This window comes from Oncorhynchus keta, chromosome 1 (genome assembly GCF_023373465.1).
Source record: "Oncorhynchus keta strain PuntledgeMale-10-30-2019 chromosome 1, Oket_V2, whole genome shotgun sequence".
NCBI classification, from domain to species: domain Eukaryota; kingdom Metazoa; phylum Chordata; class Actinopteri; order Salmoniformes; family Salmonidae; genus Oncorhynchus; species Oncorhynchus keta.
The window spans coordinates 45357764-45380057 of NC_068421.1; the positions used below are offsets into that span (position 1 = coordinate 45357764).

Sequence of the window (22294 nt, forward strand, 5' to 3'; positions counted from 1 at the left end):
CTCGGCTGGCGCCCCTCCACCACTTCTCCTTGCACTCCTCCAGCAGGGCCTCGTATGGTCATCCCATCCTGCCTGTCCCCACCTCAATACGCATGTCACTCAGTGGCGGTGCAACATCATGCCTAACTTTTAATTTGCATTGTAATTGCAAAGCAGTATGGTTCATTGGGCTCTCTGATTAATTCCTTTTGTTGAGGTATTGGTTCATTTATCATCCCCTACCAATCAATCCCTGGCCGGTGAGTGGCTGGCTGCATTAGAGTGGCTGTGTGTGTCAAGTTGTGCATATGTGTCAGGGCACAACAGCAGCGGGGTCTAAATGGATTTTTGACTAGTTATGCGCGAGCTTGCCATTCATTCTAGTTATCACATTTCATTGTCACAAGGCAATGAGAGGAATGGAACAATCTTTTAAAAAAAAATGTATTTCACCCTTTTTCGTGGTATTCAATTGGTAATAGTTACTGTCTTGTCTCATCGCTGCAACTCCCGTATGAACTCGGTAGAGGCGAAGGTCGAGAGCCATGCGTCCTCCCAACCAAGCCACACTGCTTCTTGACACAACGCACATCCAACCCGGAAGCCAGCAGCACCAATGTGTCGGAGGAAACACTGTACACCTAGTGACTTGGTCAGCGTGCACTGCGCCCGGCCTGCCAGAAGAGTCGCTAGTGCTCGATGAGACAAGGATATCCCTGCCGGTCAAACCCTCCCTAACCCAGACGACGCTGGGTCAATTGTGCGTCACCCCATGAGCCTCCCGGTCACGACCGGCTGCGGCAGAGCCTGGGCTCTGCCGCAGCCCAACGCTATGTACTACTCCCTTCAGAACAGAGCAAACTGGCTCTAACCAGACAAGAAAGAGGAGTGGGAGGCCCCGGTGCACAACTGAGCAAGGGGACAAGTATATTAGTGTCTAGTTTGAGAAACAGACGCCTCACAAGTCCTTAACTGGCAGTTTCATTAAATAGTACCCGCAAAACACCAGTCAACGTCAACAGTGAAGAGGTGACTCCGGGATGAACAGCCTGATCAACTCTATGTGAAGGAGATGTGTCGCGCTGCATGAGGAAAATAGTGGTCACACCAGATAATGACTGTTTTTCTTATCCATGCCCCTATCTTCTTTTTAAGGTATATGTGACCAACAGATGCACATCTGTACTTCCAGTAATGTGAAATACATAGATTGGGGCCTAATGAATTCCTTATATGAACTGTAACATATTACGAATAATCTGGAATCAACTGGCATCTATTTGTGAAACACTGATTCATATCATAGAACGACTTTGTAATCCAAGGTGATTCATACAACACATATTCAACGATTCATCGTTGCACTTTTGGAGATTCACAATATACCTGCTGCTTTTCTGTTTTTTCACGTCTTTGAACGTCACTTGGCTAAGAAAAGTTTCCATGTTGTTTCTTTCCAAACTAAATTGCCGCCAATCCTTAACATAATCAGAGATTCCATTTGAAAGTTTACCATTCTTCTCATGCACAAATGGAATACAAACAGGGGTGTAACAACGCTGCACTAGCTGCCGACGGCTTCCGGGAGTTTGGGCGGGGGAGGGAGAGGAGGAGAATAACGTGCACATTGCTGGGATCTATCGGAACATTGTTCAGCAATCAGCTTGTGCAATCAGTTGTCAAGTGCATCTCCCCTGTAGAGAGTCGTGGTGGAAGGCAGCGGCTCAACAATGCACCACAGTGAGGAGAAGGGCAGACGGGTAAGGACGGGTAACGTGGAGGCACCGCAGGCTGTCGGGACAGAAATAGAGGGGCTGAGTACGTGTGTGTGTGTGTTCATTTGTGCGAGTGCGTGGATGTGTGGGAGGCTCAGAGCAGGAAGAGTTTCCAGGCATCCGCCAAAAGGGAGGAACTGCTCTGAGAGTGGCCCTCTGCTCAACTCAGCTAGCTTTGACAATAGGGAACGCAGCGCAAAGCAGCTTGCACAAATACTGTAGAGATGAGACACAAGTGAGACTGCACACCTAACCATAAACACACACTTTAAAAACACACACAAGCCTAATGATCTGATCATGGTGTACATACAATGCCGTTAAAAAGTTTGGGGTCAGTTAGAAATTAAGAGAGTTCCTCTGTCCAGTGTCTGTGTTATTTTGCCTATCTTATTCTTTTCTTTTTATTGGCCAGTCTGAGATATTACTTTTTCTTTGCAACTCTGCCTAGAAGGCCAGCATCCCGGAGTCACCTCTTCACTGTTGACGTTGAGACTGGTGTTTTGTGGGTACTATTTAATGAAGCTGCCAGTTGAGGACATGTGTGGTGTCTGTTTCTCAAACTAGACACTCTACTCTTCTTGTCCTCTTGCTCAGTTGTGCACCGGGGCCTCCCACTCCTCTTTCTATTCTGGTTAGAGCCAGTTTGCCCTGTTCTGTGAAGGGAGTAGTACACAGCATTGTACGAGATCTTCAGTTTCTTGGCAATTTCTCGCATGGAACAGCCTTAATTTCTCAGAACAATAATAGACTGAAAAATTTCAGAAGAAAGTCTTTGTTTCTGGCCATGTTGATCCTGTAATCGAACCAACAAATGCTGATGCTCCAGATACTCAACTAATCTAAAAGAAGGCCAGCTTCATTGCTTCTTTAATCAGAACAACAGTTTTCAGCTGTGCTAACATAATTGCAAAAGGGTTTTCTAATGATCAATTAGCCTTTAAAAATTATAAACTTGGATTAGCTAACACAATGTGCCATTGGAACACAGGAGTGGTGGTTACTGATAATGGGCCACTGTGCGCCTATGTAGATATTCCATGAAAAATCAGCCGTTTCCAGCTACAACAGTGTTGGGAAAATAATTAAATGACTGAACAAATCATTTTAAATGGAACTGTAACTAAGTAAAACGTATACTCTGTTTTATTATATCTGATTAACAATATGAGTTCATAAGAAGGGATTGTGTGACACGGACAAGGAGTAATTAAAGTTAATGAACACCATTCCAACTAGGAAGAAACGAATGGGATGGGGACTGTGTAAACAAATAAGGTCGTTAGCCTATGGTTGACCCTACAGAAACTTAGCTCTGGGTTTTTTAGATAAGACAGTGAGTGCATTCCTAAGTTTTCTGTTAATTAGAACTGTCAGCTCAGTGGTGATTGATAATGTTGAGGGGTCAAAAGTTATCTGGGAGTGTGTTAGTAAGTTAGAATGAACTTTTCACCTCACTTTGTCCCGGTCGAGAGGAGGGGATTCTGTTAAAGCAATAAAATGACGTCATGATCTGTATATAAACTGTTGTTCGTGGTTAAGAGTCAGCGGGCTCCGAGAATAAATTATATTACCTATTATTGAAAGACTGGTCTGCGTCTATTTTATGCAAACAAGAAATCTTTGAAATTCTCATAGAATATATTAAGGGTTTTCAATTGATGAAAGCACATTGGCAAAATTAAATTACACTAACAAATAGTCATTTACAACATTAACAATGTCTACACTGTATTTCTGATCAATTTGATATTATTTTAATGGACAAAAAAAAAGTGTTTTTCTTTCAAAAAGTGGCCCCAACCCTTTGAACGGCGACTCCGGGATGCTGTCCTTCTAGGCACAATCAACAGCCTGATCAACTAAATGTGAAGGAGATGTGTCGCGCTGCACGAGGAAAATAGTGGTCACACCAGATACTGACTGTCGTGTATATCTAGTGTGCCTATGAGACACAAGTGGTTTGGTGAACTACCTTATGCTTGTTTAATTAGACGCCAAGCCTGATACCTGAATAGTCATGTAAGCCCCCAGAGCTAAGGCCTGGGCTTTAGCCCAGTGGGTTAACACAACCTTAATTTATGGTTCTTTAGCTATTCGGTCAAACTTTGACAATTTGATACATATTCAAACAATCTGCCATTTGAAACAGTTCAATGTCCTCACTCCTCCATATTCCCTGTCTGACTCTATCAATACCTGTGAGTGGCACTAAAAACAGCCGTTTCAACAATCCAGAACATGACATGAGGACTGGCCAAGGTAAATGGGAGTAATTTTTCTAAGTGGCACCCATATCCTGCTAATTAAAATGAAGTATGATGAATCGGAGGTGTAACCAATGTCTTTCATTCCTCTTCACAGACAGGTACATATAATATCAGCGTCAAACGATATGTTATTTTCCTTGTGGCTCCTTTGTCACACGGTGTTACAACTTATTCTTTTGGCCTTGAGTGTGTTGCTAGAACATTTCCCCGAGGTTGAGAGAGCGTGTCGATCATTACGACGATCGATCTTGCCTAAGCACAATATGGTGGTCACTCAATCCCCGTACTGCTTCTATACGCCACCTGAAGATCCAATTATGTGGAATCAGAACCCTTAAAAAAAATACAATTAAAATAGTGATTGAGCAAAGTGTTCCAAATTGAGTTATCGCAACCCTTTTTCCTATGTTGACAGTAGCATAATATTCCTACTGCACAGCTACACCTGTAGAGAGAGAGAGAGGTTGAGAAAGAGAGTGTAATGTTTACTGTTAATTCTTATTGTTCATTTGACTTTTTCTTATTATCTAGTTCAATTTGACAATGTTAACATATGTTTCCCATGCCAATAAATCCCTTAAATTGAATTAAATTGAGAGAAAGGAGGAGATTAGTGTCCTAGCCAGGAGTGGCAGTCATTTACTTAGGAACCAGAGCAGAGTGCAGAGAGAAAGGAAGAGAACAAATCAATGGAAAGATGTGAGGAGAAGAGGAAGAGAGCAGGGAAGCAGAGTGGAGCATGTGAAGGATTACCCCCGGGCTCACTCTGGCACCTGAAATTACAGCGTATAGGTCCAAGATAAGGGTCCTAGCTCAAGGGAAAGAAACTGTTCCTAGATTTCACTTTGAAAGACACAGCCTATCCATTAGGACATGGCAAGCAGGGCTGTGTTCCGACAAATGCCTATATTATGCTATGGTGCTACTGCTACGCGACAAGTTTCTTATAGGGTAATGTAGACTCCAAGCCTTCGCTCTCTAGCTACAGGATTTTGGTTATGATGGTGGATATGCTAGGTAGGTAGGTGTCTGTCTGTCCGTCCGTCCGTCCGTCCATTAGGCATGAAATAGAATGAGAGGTACTATGTGAACTTGTCCAGTAAGAAACGTGTGTCCAGTAAGAACAGCGGTGTAAAGTAAGTAAAAATACTTTAAAGATCTGCTACATTCCTAAAGAAAATAAGGTACTTTTTACTCCATACATTTTCCCTGAAACCCAAAAGTACTCGTTACATTTTGAATGCTTTAGCAGAAAAGGAAAATGGTCCAATTCACGCTCTTATCAAGATAACATCCCTGGTCATCCCTACTGCCTCTGATCTGGCGGACAAACTAAACACGAATGCTGTGTTTGTAAATTATGTCTGAGTGTTGGAGAGTGCCCCTGGCTAGGCGTAAATTTAAAAAACAAGATAATTGTGCTGTCTGTTTTGCTTAATATAAGGAATTTGAAATTATTACTTTTTTACTTTTGATACTTTAGTATATTTAAAACCAAATACTTTTAGACTTTTGCTCAAATACTATTTTACAGGGTGACTTTCACTTTACTTGAGTCATTTTGTATTAAGGTATCTTTACTTTTACCAAGTATGAGTATTGGGTACTTTTTCAACCACTGAGCAAGAAATGCTTGGTACGGTGTTCCCTATTGTACAGGTCCCAGGTGTGCCTGTAGTACTGCATCTCTCCAGGAGCAAGATGGTGGATCACTGCATAAATAAACTCTGCATCCCTAACACAGAGATGTACACTTTGCTTCGCATAATGAAGATGGCTCCATATGAAAATATCGCCAGGCACACAAAGACAATGTTATCTCAAAAACCATTAGTGGAAATGTATGCTATAGAGAATAAAGACGTTCTACGTGTGTGTGCGTGCGGCTGACTTGGTTTTGTTATATTTCCGCTCTAGTAATGACCACACCAGTCAAGGAAAGGCCAGCCCAAAAGGTCATGCTCGTTTATGTGCTTTCACGACGTGACCTTTCAATACAATCAAAATTTCAATTTGCACTGCCTACTAGGCGAAAAAAAAAAAAATTGTTAGTTCCACGATGCAAAAGACAGTCTCCCACATTCATTATTTGGCATTATCGGTGTGGTGGCCGCGGTGTCACGTTCTCTGTTGGTATAACGAGCACGAGCGCTGGTTTGAGAGAGGGAGCCGAGCAGCCGCCTGAGCACTTCAAAGCGCACTTCTGAGCCGCAGGCCATTCCCCTTCACACACACACACACACACACACACACACACACACACACACACACACACACACACACACACACACACACACACACACACACACACACACACACACACACACACACACACACACACACACACACACACACACACACACACACACACACGATGCCCTCCCAATCACTGTCCCTTAAAAACCACAGACCCCAAACAGCTGATTGTTCAGCAAATGTCTCTCTCTCTGGATCCATTCTTGGGCTACACAGAACCAGGGAATGGATAGGGACCAGGTCTTATTTGGAGACAGAGGTTAAATAAAGTGCTACAGGATGCAGCAGCCTGAGGGGATCAACATTGCTGAAGGGTCCCTGCTTCTCATGGGAGCATGTTATATGAACTTCTAGTGGAGGAAACACTAGTACCCGGGACCCACACACACACCTGTCTATGCAACGGATATACTGCTATGCCTATATTAGTGTGGCTCTGCTGCTAAGCCCTGGCTCCTAATAGGACTGCAAAATATAAGGTCACAGACAGAGAACAACACACACACATGCATGCGCAGTGCGCACATACGCATACACATTCACACACCCACCCACACACATACACAAAGTCTCAGCCAGCCTTGAAATCCGCTAAGGCTGGGGGATCTTGCAAAACAGCTCATCCATTCTGCTTTTGATCTATTCCCCATCTCCAATCTGCCTACAAACGGACGAAAACAAAATAGGAACGAGCATGATGTCTCAGAGAGACCGAGCCAGAGAGGGAAAGGGGGAGAAACGGGCCAGATAGACACATAGGACACTGTGAGTGTGGTCCAAAACTTGCACTGTAATCTGCATTAAAACCATGTTGACTCAGAGACAGCTAGCAGACAGCTTAATTACATTTAGCAAAAAACACACAGGAAAATCACAGAGCTATACAGTCGGACTTAATCTTTAATCTCTGAAATCAGAATCAAAGGACGGAATGAAAGCGTCTGCAGAATCTCTTTTGAGGAAACATATGCTGTTCTCAAAGCCAACACTGACCCCATGGAAGCACTTTCAGCTCCATCACAATTACTCTGGGAAAGAGGAGAGAGGGAGAGAGAGAGACAGAGCAAGTAGGGATAGAGAGAGGGAAAGAGCGAGAACACTGCCCTCACATCAGAGGGGAAGAAAGAAAGAGGAGCGCGAGGAGCAGGAGCGATCTCATTAGTTGGGTAAAGACCTTGCCAGATGATGACATTCAGCTGGAGGAAAGTGCCTTCTCTTTCTTTGAGCTGGAAACTAGTGAATGTGAGTGGATAAAGGATTACTTTGTGTGGTATGTGGTCAAACTGGGTGTAGAGATGGACTCCTCAAGGGCCAATGAGTGGCTGTGCCTGCGTACACATGCTCTCTGTCTCCTGCTAGGACTTAAAGTACAGTATATGTTTAGGTTCACTCTGAGGAAAAAGGTATTTGGCTAATATTGTCTGGAGGCTAGTGCGTCTTGTTCTATTCTTAGAACTGTCCTGCAGACTAGAGGTTGACATGGGAAAAGGACTCCCACGAGTCTTGTGGGTCCCGCGGGATTCTGGCAGGAATGGGAGTCAAGTTCTAGAGTCACGTTTGGGACAGGACGGTGTCGTGACTATCATTAATGTGATGACAGTTATTTTATCAAATCAATTAACTATGTTTAATTATTATATGATTAAATGAATCATGTAACAATTAACTCATTAGCAATCTTGGGGCACCACGGAAAAAGTTTGTTTAGTGAGTTACCATTTCCCAAATTAACTCTAGAATATATTGTTTTTATACCAGTCATTCATTATTCTTCTTTTTTTAACCTCATATCAGCCTCATTCTGAACGTCGTTGACTTCAAATCTGCACGAAGCCTAGTCTAAATGATGATTCAGCGATACACAAATTGGCTTAATTATTTATTTACTAACTAACTAAATCACACAGAAATACATAAAACACACACAATATAGGTTGAATTGATTACTAATATAATGCAATGAAACGTAGTGGACTAACCCGATATGATGGCTTGTTACACAATGAAAGGGGTGGGGAAAGAAAGACCCTTCGTACATACAGTTGGAAAACTATGCTCATGGGAATGTGAATACTTTGCACATGAACAACCGCTCATTTGAAAATAATTGCAATGTATATATTTATGCTTGTATGTCTTTGTCGTCTTTCTGTGTTGAAATCGTCCGGTCCATCTATGAGGAGTCGTTCGAGAGAAAGTCTTTGGTTGTGTAAGTCTCTGGTTGTCCACCAGTCTCACAATGTCCTTTGTAGTTGTAGTAGTAGGCTTTCGTAGTTCATTAGACTGGATCCTTCAGAAATGTACCAATGGTTGTTCGCTAAGATCTTCCTTTTGTCTTTGGTCAAAGTTCTAGACTACTTTACATTACCTAGCTGGAGACTGAGAATGTTTGGTATAGTCTTCGCCTTCTTTTCAGAGGGTCTTACCATTTCCTTAACATTCAGCTCACGCTGACGGTCACACTGGTCTGTATTTAAATTGCAACCATTTCAATGTGTAGCCCCTGCTCCATGCTTTCCGGTCTGGTAGAGTCTAACCATTCATGACGTCCGGCTCAACACTGTCCGCCTGCTTGGTCTCAATGGTTGATTATTCAGGGAACGGCTAGGATCACTTTACACACCAGCAGCAACTCGGCATGTTTTGGTCTGTATCTAAATTGCAACCATTTCAATGTGTAGCCTCCGTCCACATTTTCTGGTCTAATGTACATTTCGAAAGTCTATATGAAAAACAATTATCTCATGTAGAATGCTAAAATCACATTTCATCTTCTCACAAATAGTTTCATATTTAATCATATAAGTTCCACAACATTTATATGAAAATTTGATAACAGGGACGTATACATTTGTAGAGTTACAGTTATTTAGTTATACCGTCCTTAATGATATCACAAAACAACAACTGATTTGACATGATTATTGTTTGGAGCCCCACCAACAATTTCCCACATTTTTATGTTAATAAATATTGTTTCAATGTCCAATCTTTTCATGGTGAAGTACTGCAAAGTCTCTCTCTGTTGTAATACTCAGACATTCCATTCTCCATACTGCCGGGCTAGAAAGAGAAAGTTTATGACCGATCATTAAAGTCATCAAACCGGCACACTTCCTCTCTGGTGGGAGAGAAGGGGGGCTCGCTTTGATCCTCACCCAGGAGGGAAAGTCATGAGATAGGATCGAACGGGAAGTACAGGACTAGTCGGCTCACTGTCGCTCACTCTCGCGCCTCCCTCCAGTTGTAACCACAAGTCAACCCATGACTAACAAATTAGTTCAAAGGAAAGAGCAATGTTTTAGCTAAATTTGATAAAGATGTCTTTGACAACAACAGAACCGAGTACACTGCTTGTAAAAAATGTTGTGGCTTAATCACATACCAACCAGAGAGTGATACAAGAGGCCTGAAGTGGCATAGCTGCTCTACTACCAACAACGCTACCGGTCAAGCCCAATTATAACTTCAAAATTAAATGCATGCGGAGACATACATATCTATGAGTTCATCCAATTCTGGGTAAGTAGAAGGGCTGCCTTCATTACCAAAATCACAAAATGTGCTTATTATTAGCTGTGTGTGCAGGCAACTATCTCGTGAGTACTGAGAAGCAGGCAAATGGACCAGTTGCTATGGCTACTCCCACGCAGAGCAGTGGACAGACAGACAAGCAGCTAACGGAGGAAGTTATTTCCTATTTCTGTAAGTAAAAAGTGAGCATGGGATGGGAGTGATTTTTATCGAGACAGGACAGGAAAGTTCCGGGTTATAGAATTGTTGTGGGATCAGGACAGTACAGGCAAATAAATTGACAGGATAAGACGACAGGCCAGGAATTAATTTTCTCTCCCAAGTCCACCTCTACTGCAGACTCGGGGCGGCAGGTAACCTACTGGTTTGAGAGGCGAGCCAGCGACCGGAGGGTTGCCAGTTCAAATCCCGTGTCTGATGGGAAAAATCTGGTGGGAAATGAGCTGGCAACCGGAGGGTTGCTGGTATCAAATCCTAGATGCCATTGTCTTCCATTGTGTCCTTGAGCAAGGCACTTAAGCCCCCACAACAGCAGCTTCCCGGGCACCCAGTGCGGCAGCCCCGCACCTCTCCAAAAGCCTGTATATGTGTGTCTTTCGGAGGGGTTGGGTTAAAAGCAGAAGTCAAATTTCGGTTGGACCTTGTGTGCAATTGACAAGTGATCTTAATGCTACTTGTTCCACTCCCGATACTGTACGGGAGGCTATTTCCATTCTCAATACTGTACAGGAGGCTAGTGCTACTTGTTCAATACTGTTGACTACTGTACTTGGGTCTCATACCAAGACAATTCTCAAGGGCATAGTACATATCCAAAAACCCATTATTTTCCTGTATAAAATGACTGTCCATGGCTGCTGTGCCAGTAACAATGAATGAAACCGAATACATAGCAACTGTGAAACCTTCATGTAATTCATCGCCACCTCTTCTCAAGCTCTAAAAAAGTATTTGTTACATAATCAGGCTCTATCTGTGCCTCATTCACCTCAGAGCGTTGTGCAGGTGTGCAGATAGTGACTGGGGATAGCAGCAGCACACTAAAAAAGACATGTCCTTTCACACGAAGATGTCACCCAGAGAGTACCTAATTGGGGAACTTGAATGGGAGCGGCTTAGCCCTCAGAGCACTATAGTGTCGAGTTAAGCTTCTGGTCCCTGACACTTTGTGAAGGTGTCAGCCCGAACAGCAGCCACCACACCGGCGCATTAGCCCAAGCCACATCTGTCAGTCCTGCTCAAAGAGACGCTCATTTTCCGGATTAGTCGTGGGCGACTACGCCACATGGAACCATCATGAAGGTCTGATCTTTTCACAGTGTCAAAGTGGCCTGCTCCTGTACTGTCTGCCTGTACTGTCTGCCTGTGCGGAATGTCAAGCTCCCCTCCTCCCTGTGCAGCAGCAGCAGTCAGAGATAGTTCTCAGACTCCCCGGTGATAAAGGAGAGCGGAGAAGAAAGGCAGATTGGCGTAATAAACGGGGAACGCCGTCGACAGGAAAAAGTAAATAAATCCAAATATAAAAAAAGTGGAATGCAAAATGGGGATGTTTACTCTAGAAGTGCAGAAGCTCTGTAAATAACAGAACTCAAATCAATTGATGTAGATTAAAGTGGCCCACGTGTGCAAAGTTCCTCTTTCCGGTGTTCTCAGAGAGGAAGAGAGATAAAGGCCTTCCTCTTTTTTTCAATCTTCTCCTCTGTTGGGTTTACTTGTGAATAACCTTGCTTGTGTGGATTACAAGGGCAAGCTGTGCCTTGAGATACATGCAGTCAACTAACTATATAGCAGCTAGCTAGAGTTGTTCCCCTTCAACCATTCTACTAAGCCTACTGGTACTGTTACCCTTTAACATACAGTTTGTCAAGTAAGTCATACCCATGGAGATCCTACTAAATTACTAGAGTGGCTATTTCATAAACACTCAAAGTTCCAGGATGGGGTGAAAATGGCAGCCATATACTCAGAGTCGATTTAAAAAAAAAAAACATTCTTTCCCATTGACCCCCATTGTAAAAGAGCAAATTTTGTCATAGATTTTTAGTTATTCAGAAATAACAAAACATGCTGAAAAGCTGCTGTGTTGTTCAATGTAGTAACCAGATCAAAAATCTACATGTTGCAATGTTCCCACATAGGGAAATAAAGCCTGCGAGAAGAGCCCTTTAGCTTCAGGCTATTCGGCGTGGGGAGAGTGGGAAATGTGGGGACCCTGTGTCCAAGTAGGCTACACGTAGCTAGTGGTTACACTATACATACAAAAGTATGTGGACACTCCTTAAAATTAGTTGATTCGGCTATTTCCGCCACACCTGTTGCTGACAGGTGTATAAAATCAAGCACACAGCCATGCAATCTCTCTAGAGAAACATTGGCAGTAGAATGGCCTTACTGATGAGATGTGACTTTCAACGTGGCATTGTCATAGGATGCCCCTTTTCCAACAAGTAAGTTTGTCAAATTTCTGCCTTGCTAGAGCTGCCCCGGTCAACTGTAAGTGCTGTTCCTGTGAAGTGGAAATGTCTAGGAGCAACAACGGCTCAGCCGTGAAGTGGTAGGACACACAAGTTCACAAAACAGGTCTGCAGAGTGCTGATGCACGTAGCGCATAAAAATCGTCTGACCTCAGTCGCAACACCCACACACCGAGTTCCAAACTGACTCTGGAAGCAACATCAGCACAATAACTGTTTGTTGGGAGCTTCACGGAATGGGTTTCCATAGCTGAGCAGCCACACACAAGCATAAGATCACCTAGCACAATGCCAAGCTTTGACTGGAGAAGTGTAAAGCTCACCGCCATTGGACTCTGGAGTGGAAACATGTTCTCTGGAGTGATGAATTACTCTTCACCATCTGGCAGTCCGACGGACGAATATGGGTTTAGTGGATGCCAGGAGAACGCTACCTACCCCAATGCATAGTGCCAACTGTAATGTTTGGTATACAAGGAATAATGGTCTGGGGCTGTTTTTCATGGTTCGGGCTAGGCCCCTTAGTTCCAGTGAAGGGAAATCTTAGTACTACAGCATACAATGACAGTTTGTGGAAGACCCTTTCTTGTTTCAGCATGACAATGCCCCTGTGCACAAAGCGAGATCCATATACAGAAATGGTTTGTCGAGATCGGTGTGGAAGGACTTGACTGGTCTCCACAGAACCTGACTGGTCTCCACAGAACCTGACTGGTCTCCACAGAACCTGACTGGTCTCCACAGAACCAGAAGCTAGCTAGCAAGCACTCACTCATGTGGCTGTTAGCACAGTCATGAGGGAAGCCCTACAAAGTAGTGAGAACGCTTGGGAGCAGAAAATGTTTAAAAGTTATCTTTGGACATGTACTTTTCTTAAATGTAGTTTTGTAATTGACAAAAACAAGCACACAACAAGAAAATTGCATTCGAAGAGGGTGAAGATTTTGTTGTGAGCCAGTGGGGTAACCTAGGTAGTTTTCCCCACAGGTAGGTGTGGCCACAACATTCTGGGTGCGTTCGTAATTGAGTGTAAATTCAGAACGTTGTCAGATTGTCCATTCGTAAATTCAGAGCATTTCGCTCTCGGAGTGTTCAGTGCACACACTGGACGCTTTGGCCCGAGGAGTAGGGTTGACCCGAGCGTTCTGATCTCACAACGGCAGTCAAGCACCGAAGCTAACTGACTAATGTTGGCTAGCTTGCAAGCTACCTCCAGACTCAAATGAGAGAACACCTCAATCTGGCAATTTTATTTGCCATGGTTAGGCTGTTTTCATGTTATCTACAGCGTTGGTGACTGTAACTGTGCTGCTGGCAACAACTGAATTATGTTATTTTGCCGATGTTTACTGACACCGGTCATATTCAACAGGTATTGCGTGTTCGTAAATTCCTCCGTTTTTCTATGCTCTGGCATACTCAAACGAGAGTGCTCTGAAGTCAGAGTTGAATTTATCTAATACCGACTGGGAATATTGGTCCGGGAGAAATCCAAACCTGTAATGGAGACGCAGGTTGTCAGGAAAGCAGGTGCAGAGTTTAATATAAATTAACATGTAATGATACAAAAACAAGAGCAACGTCTGGACATGAGAACATAAACTGAGGAAATAACACCTGATGTGAAATGACAACAGAGTGCTATATATAGGGGGAGTAATCAGGGAAGTGATAAGGTCCAGGTGTGCCTAATGATGAGGTGCAGGTGGGCGTAATGAGGTGCCAGGTGGCAGGTGTGTGTAGTGATGGGTTGCCAGGACCGGTGGTTAGTAGACAGGCGACATCGAGTGCCGGAGAGGGAGCGTGGGTGTAGACGTGACAAAACCAGTCTAATTGGAATGAATAGCAGTGGAGGCATAATCCAGATTTTACTCATGCAAGAAAAGTGATATATGATATTAGAAATTGTGTAATAGATCAACATTTTTGTTTTCTTGGAAAGCTGTACAATACAATATCAATACTAGTTGCATTGACAACTTGTCTAAGTCCTATCATCGACTGATTTCAGCCAGTATATGGCTGTGGATTGACTGCATTGTTTGAATGAAATTTTGGCATATTTGCAATTATTTTTGAAAAATGTATTGGAATCACTCCTCTAACTGTCTGGTTAGATAGCTAACACAGAGTGTCTCCATTACAGGTTTCGATTTCTCCCGGACCAATATTCCCAGTCGGTATTAGATAGAGGGTGCGTTCATAAATTCACTCTGGCTGATAAACAGTGCAGAGAAACAATGCAGATAAATGATTACACACAATATCACAGAACTGGTAAACTATGCTTGACCAACTCCCTGGCCAAAATGGCTGACTTTTATAATATAATCCCATCATAAGAATATTAATGTCCTTTCTAGTATTCAAATTCCTAACTCTATGGTCATACCTTAGACTAGAGGTCATCATTCAGCAGTTGGCCTTCACCATACTGCATCTAAATGTTCAGTATAGCTGGAACATATGACGCTAGAACCAATAAAGTTATATCATTGTACCACAGTGGTCAAAAAATTCCTGTACTCACTTAACTGAATCACTAGTTCTTAGTAGGGAAGAGTGTTTGTAGTGGGTGTTAGAGGTTGTGGGTCAAATCACAGTTGCAGTGGCCTTCCACACACACAGATCTAAAAGCCCATTCTAGTCCCATCACACTGAAGCAGGTGTGTCAAACTCTTTCCATGAAGGGCCTAGTGTCTGCGGGTTTTAGTTGTTTCCTTTCAACAAAGACCTAGACAACCAGGTGCGGGAGATCTTTACTAATTAGTGACCTTAATTCATCAATCAAGTACAAGGGAGGAGCGAAAACCTGCAGACACTCTGCCCTCTGTGGAATGTGTTTGACACATAAAAGCCTTCCCACTCTGCCCTAACACTAATAGCCAACCCACTCGGCCTTAACACTAATAGCCAACCCACTCTGCCTTAACACTAATAGCCTTCCCACTCTGCCCTAACACTAATAGCCAACCCACTCTGCCTTGACACTAATAGCCTTCCCACTCTGCCTTAACACTAATAGCCTTCCCACTCTGCCTTAACACTAATAGCCTTCCCACTCTGCCCTAACACTAATAGCCTTCCCACTCTGCCCTAACACTAATAGCCTTCCCACTCTGCCTTAACACTAATAGCCAACCCACTCTGCCCTAACACTAATAGCCAACCCACTCTGCCTTGACACTAATAGCCTTCCCACTCTGCCTTAACACTAATAGCCTTCCCACTCTGCCTTAACACTAATAGCCTTCCCACTCTGCCCTAACACTAATAGCCTTAACACTCAGCCCTAACACTAATAGCATTCCCACTCAGCCCTAACACTAAGAGCCAACCCACTCAGCCCTAACACTAATAGCCTTCCCACTCTGCCCTAACACTAATAGCCTTCCCACTCTGCCTTAACACTAATAGCCTTCCCACTCTGCCCTAACACTAATAGCCTTCCCACTCAGCCCTAACACTAATAGCCTTCCTACTCTGCCTTAACACTAATAGCCTTCCCACTCTGCCCTAACACTAATAGCCTTTCCACTCTGCCCTAACACTAATAGCCTTAACACTCAGCCCTAACACTAATAGCCTTCCCACTCTGCCTTAACACTAATAGCCTTAACACTCAGCCCTAACACTAATAGCCTTCCCACTCAGCCCTAACACTAATAGCCTTCCCACTCAGCCCTAACACTAATAGCCTTCCCACTCTGCCTTAACACTAATAGCCTTAACACTCAGCCCTAACACTAATAGCCTTCCCACTCTGCCTTAACACTAATAGCCTTAACACTCAGCCCTAACACTAATAGCCTTCCCACTCAGCCCTAACACTAATAGCCTTCCCACTCAGCCCTAACACTAATAGCCTTCCCACTCTGCCCTTAACTTCCCACTCAGCCCTAACACTAATAGCCTTCCCACTCTGCCCTCTAATAGCACTTAACACTAATAGCCTTCCCCTTGCCCCACTCAGCCCTAACACTAATAGCCTTAACACTCAGCCCCCTAACACTTATAGCCTTCCCACTCTGCCTTAACACTAATAGCCTTCCCACTCAGCCCTAACACTAATAGCCTTCCCACTCAGCCCTAACACTAATAGCCTTAACACTCAGCCCTAACACTAATAGCCTTCCCACTCTGCCTTAACACTAATAGCCTTCCCACTCAGCCCTAACACTAATAGCCTTAACACTCAGCCCTAACACTTATAGCCTTCCCACTCTGCCTTAACACTAATAGCCTTCCCACTCAGCCCTAACACTAATAGCCTTCCCACTCAGCCCTAACACTAATAGCCTTAACACTCAGCCCTAACACTAATAGCCTTCCCACTCTGCCTTAACACTAATAGCCTTCCCACTCAGCCCTAACACTAATAGCCTTAACACTCAGCCCTAACACTTATAGCCTTCCCACTCTGCCTTAACACTAATAGCCTTCCTACTCTGCCCTAACACTAATAGCCTTCCCACTCAGCCCTAACACTAATAGCCTTAACACTCAGCCCTAACACTAATAGCCTTCCCACTCTGCCTTAACACTAATAGCCTTCCCACTCAGCCCTAACACTAATAGCCTTAACACTCAGCCTTAACACTAATAGCCTTCCCACTCTGCCCTAACACTAATAGCCTTCCCACTCTGCCCTAACACTAATAGCCAACCCACTCTGGCCTACCACACTAACGTCCCCACTCTATCCTAACACAGTCTAGCAATCCCACTCCCCAACACGCTCTACAGCCTCTCCACTCTGCCCTAACACAGTCTAGCCTCGTCACTCTGCCCTAACACAGTCTAGCCTCGTCACTCTGCCCTAACACAGTCTAGCCTTGCCACTCTGCCCTAACATACTCTATAGCAGGGATCATGAACTAGATTCAGCCATTTTTTCTTGTGCGGATGGTGAGGGGGCGGAACATAATTACAATTCATTTGTAGATTGGAAATAAACCGCAAGAAACCCAAACAGATTTAATAATGAACTAAAACATAATAATTTTGAAAATGGCTTACATTTAAATGCGTGGGAATACTTTGGAACAAATCTCCAAAATTAAAATAGCTTGGAGCTGTTTCGCTGGTGTTTTTATGCTTATATAACTAACAATAGAAAAGAGTGTAAAAAATTATAATTTTTTATTTTGCTCAGAAAACTTGGGGGGGGGGGGGCAAATAAAATCACCCGCGGGCTGGTGGGCCGCCAGTTGGGCAACCCTGCTCTATAGCCTCCCCACTCTGCTTAACATCAACAACGGTCCGAGGGCCGAATTTGGTCCGCGGGTGCTTTTACTTGGTCCCCCAAGAAATGTAAATGTAAACCATTAAAGACTGTAAAAACACCTCCCCACTCTGCAGCCCTATCATGGTGTCTCTTCCCCTTTGCTCAGGTGCTTCATTCCAAGGCCTTGATGAACAGCCTCCATTACCAAACTTAATTAGCAAATCGGCCCTCGCCAGGAAGAGGCCTCACACTTCTCTTATCCTCTCTCTCTCTCTCTCATCCAACCAACCAACCAAACCCCCTGCAGAAGACAGAGACACAATAACAAATAAACCAGAGAGCTACACTAACAGCCTGTCGCTGCCTGCAATTAGTCCAGCATCCACTCTCACTCTAATTAATAGCTGGCTCGCTGCTGTCTGTCGATGAGCACAATAAAAACAATGGAGATCCATCCGTGGAGAGCCGACATGGAGGCATGGAAGCGTGGGGGTGAGGGAGCGGCTGGACTGGGTCGACAGTGGTGGTGAAGCCTGGCAGGCAGGTCTGTTCTTTGGCCCAGATGTGTGCCCACTGCCCAGACGGCTGTCAGACACACGCCAGCCTGGCAGAGAGTAGAGGCTGGCATTAGGCCCTAACAAGCAAGGCCCATAGCTCGCACACACATGCACATACGCACACAGGGCTCCTCTGTGGACCAATGTCAAAGAGATCATTCAACAGGCCCTTAGCCGCCAGCCGAACAAAGCACCCCATAAAAGTGATGTTATTGTTCTCATATTTCTACCTCCCAAACTACACTACGTTGTAACTTGTAAGAAACAAGGGCTGAGTTATGTCTGCATTAACAGAGCAGGTTGAATTATATTGCCCATTTATATAGATCTCAAAAAACTGTTTACAGCTTAATCCTACTGAAGACCTGTGTAGGACCCCACAGAGCTACGTTTTCTTTATACTGTACAGCTCATTACACACACACACACACACACACACACACACACACACACACACACACACACACACACACACACACACACACACACACACACACACACACACACACACACACACACACACACACACACACACACACACACACACACACATTTTACCCCAAAATATGAACCATTCCAACTGTATGTGTGATGGGGGCTAGGGTATGCCATACTATAAACTGAGATGATGATTGATCACTGGCATCACTCTCTGTGAGTGGGAGCACAAGGGATTGTGGGAAATTCACCCACTAGTTGAGGGGCGGACAGTCACTGTGTCTAAACCATGCAGGATGCTTAATTTTCTTTATTTTTTGAAGAATGCAAAGATTTTATTTGACCGTCAGTGTATTACTGTAATATTCTGTGAAACAAATATCTATTATGAATGAACATTATTCTTATAGACGCTTTATATACGCAGAACTATGAACAATATCCCGAGCCATATATCTGCTGTCATAATAAAGCGAGACAAACTAACACAATATTTCGCAAAATTGCTTTGAAATTGTATGTCTTAGCAAGGGCCTACCTCAAAAACTACCATCGCTATCACTCTTCATCAGCCATAATGGCTCTAAGTTGGGGTAAAGGCAAATGACATCTTAACTGAAGATGCTTGTCAAGCCGCCACAGCTTCCCATGATAAACAGTTTCTGACAGAGCAGTAACTGATGTGTTTTTCCACGAAGTGCACAGTTCAGATATGTGAAATGCCTGCCAGAGAAATTCACTTTGGGGAATGATTGGACTCTGGAGCCGTACCTCTCACGTTGTCCCCCGGGCCCCCAAATCAGAGCAGCCACAGGACTGAATGGAATACGGATGCCAATAGCTGTGGGGGTCTGGGGAATTCTGCCAGTTACACAGAGAAAGAGAGGAAGAGAGAGAGAGAAATAGAGTGAGAGCGAGAGAGAGAGCGCGAGAGAGAAAGGGAGAAAAAGAGAGAGGGGCAGTGTTCACAACACATTCATTCCCTGCTCTTCATCTGCAGTGTTCCAAGGAGCTCTTTCATATCAGCTTCCATTTTTAAAGACCTCTCCCTCTCAGCTCATATCATGGTCTGCAGAGACAGCGTGGGTGGAGCTACTGTATATTTCCAAAACTGAACAGTCTGCAGCATGTGTGTCAAAGTATGATGTGGATACAGTACACAAGTAAAGAGCTGGATGTGTGTGTGTGTTCAATGTGCATGCAAGTCTTTCTGTCTTTGCGTGTGTGTGTGTGTATCAAATCAAATCACATTTTATTTTTCATATGCTTTGTAATCAACAGGTGTAGACTAACAGTGAAATGCTGACTTAAGGGCCCTTCCCAACAATGCAGAGAGAAAAGAAAAATAAATAGTAGAATATTTTTTTTTTTTACAACACTAGGAGTAAATAGAAAAATAACACAAGGAATGGATGTGTATGTGTACATGCGTGTGTATAAGTGTGTGGGCCAGGCAGCCAGCTAGCTCTGGCATCACCTTCCCAGTCCCTGCCAAGACATTCACAACTCTGACTGGTGCCAGGCTAAAACAGACCTATCACATCAGCATGTGGGAGGTGTTTGAGAACTAAACAAACAACCCCGCTCCCCAGGCCTCTAACCAGCATCTAACGCCTTGTCTCATCCAATGACCATTACTGGCAGGGAGCGATTAAACAGTGCATTCGGAAAGTATTCAGACCCCTTGACTTTTTCCACTTTTTGTTATGTTACAGCTTTATTCTAAAATTGATTCAATAGTTCTTACCCCTTCACCGATGTACACACACCCATAATGAAAAAAAGCAAAAACAGATTTCTAGAAATGTTTGCAACTTATAATAAAAAATCATACAAAAATAAAATATCACATTTACATAACTATTCAGACCCTTTACTCAGTACTTTGTTGAAGCACCTTTGGCAGCGATTACAGCCTCGATTCTTTTTGGGTATGACGCTACAGGCTTGGCACACCTGTATTTGGGGAGTTTCTCCCATTCTTCTCTGCAGATCCTCTCAAGGTCTGTCAGGTTTCTCCAGTGATGTTTGATCGGGTTCAAGTCCGGGCTCTGGACATTCAGAAACTTGTCCCGAAGTCACTACTGCGTCGACTTGACTGTGTGCTTAGGGTCGTTGTCCTGTTGTATGGTGAACCATAGCCCCATTCTGAGGTCCTGGGCGCTCTGGAGCTGGTTTTCATCAAGCAACTCTCTGTCCTTTGCTCCGTTCATATTTCCCTCAAACATGACTAGTCTCCCAGTCCCTGCTGCTGAAAAACATGGTAGGCTACACAAGCTCACAGAACGCGTAGCACATAAAAATCACTTGTCCTCAGTTGCAACACTCACCGTTCGTCGGGAGCTTCATGAAATGGGTCTCCATAGCCGAGCAGCTGCACACAAGCCTAAGATCACCATGCACAAAGCCAAGGGGCGGCTGGAGTGGTGTAAAGCTCGCTGCCATTGGACTCTGGAGCAGTGGAAATGCATTCTCTTGAGTGATGAATCATGCTTCACCATCTGGCAGTCTGACGGACAAATCTTGGTTTGGCGGATGCCAGGAGAATGCTACCTGCCCCCAATGCATAGTGCCATCTGTAAAGTTTGGTGGATGAGGAATAATTGTCTGGGGCTGTTTTTCATGGTTCGGGCTAGGCCCTTAGTTCCAGTGAAGGGAAATCTTAACTCTAAAGCATACAATGACATTCTAGCCGAATCTGTGCTTCGAACTTTGTGGCAAGAGTTTGGGGAAGGCCCTTTCCAGTTTCAGCATGACAATGCCCCTGTGCACCAAGGTCCATACAGAAATGGTTTGTAAAGATCGGTGTGGAAGGACTTAACTGGCCTGCACAGAGCCCTGACCTCAACCCCATCGAACACCTTTAGGATGAATTGGAACGCAGACTGCAGACTGCGAGCCAGGCCTACTCACCCAACATCAGTGACCGACCTCACTAACATCCTTGGCCCACAGTTGAAAGCCTTCCCAGAAGAGTGGAGGCTGTTATAGCACCAAAGGGGGGACCAACTCCATATTGATGCCATGATTTTGGAATGAGATTTTCGACGAGCAGGCGTCCACATATCACGTGGTGTACCTCTGATTGAAATCATCACATTAGACTAGATATCGTGATCTGTCTGAATGACTGGTGGGAGGTGGATTACTTTGTGGATCAGTCGGTAGAGTATGGCGCTTGCAACGCCAGGGTTGTGGGTTCGATTCCTTCTGGGGCCACATAGGAAAATGTATGTTTGCACTACAGTAAGTTCCATTGGATAAATGTGCCTGCTAAAAGGCATATAAAGAATGTATATTATATTCCAGACAGTTTGGAATCCAGCACCTTGCATATAGACAGTTATTATGGGCGGATAAAGCTCCATTTGCCTGCGAGGTACAAATAAGACCTGTCAAATAAAAATATATTCAATAATGAAAAAGGGGGGGATACCTAGTCAGTTGTACAACTGAATGCATTCAACTGAAATGAGTCTTCCGCATTTAACCCAACGCCTCTGAATCCGAGAGGTGCGGGGGGCTGCCTTAATCGACAACTACGTAATCGGCGCCCGGGGTACAGTGGGTTAACTACCTCGCTCGGTGGCAGAACGACAGATTTGTACATTGTCAGCTCGGGGATTCGCTCCAGCAACCTTTGGGTTAATAATGCATATTACCAGTATATACTGTATATAGTCATAATTTTCTGATTCGCATGAACATTTCTGAGTGACAGGTGATGGGAATTTTCAAAGTTCTGAGGATAACTATTATTGGATAGAGAAGTTGAGACATGAGA

General features: G+C 44.1%; 1 protein-coding gene across 5 annotated transcripts in view; it reads right to left on the bottom strand.

The window, feature by feature from the left end:
• The window catches only part of LOC118386320 (glutamate receptor ionotropic, kainate 4-like), a 440995-nt gene that overhangs the window by 42296 nt on the left and 376405 nt on the right, over positions 1 to 22294 (bottom strand). The gene's annotated exons all lie outside the window — the stretch shown is intronic.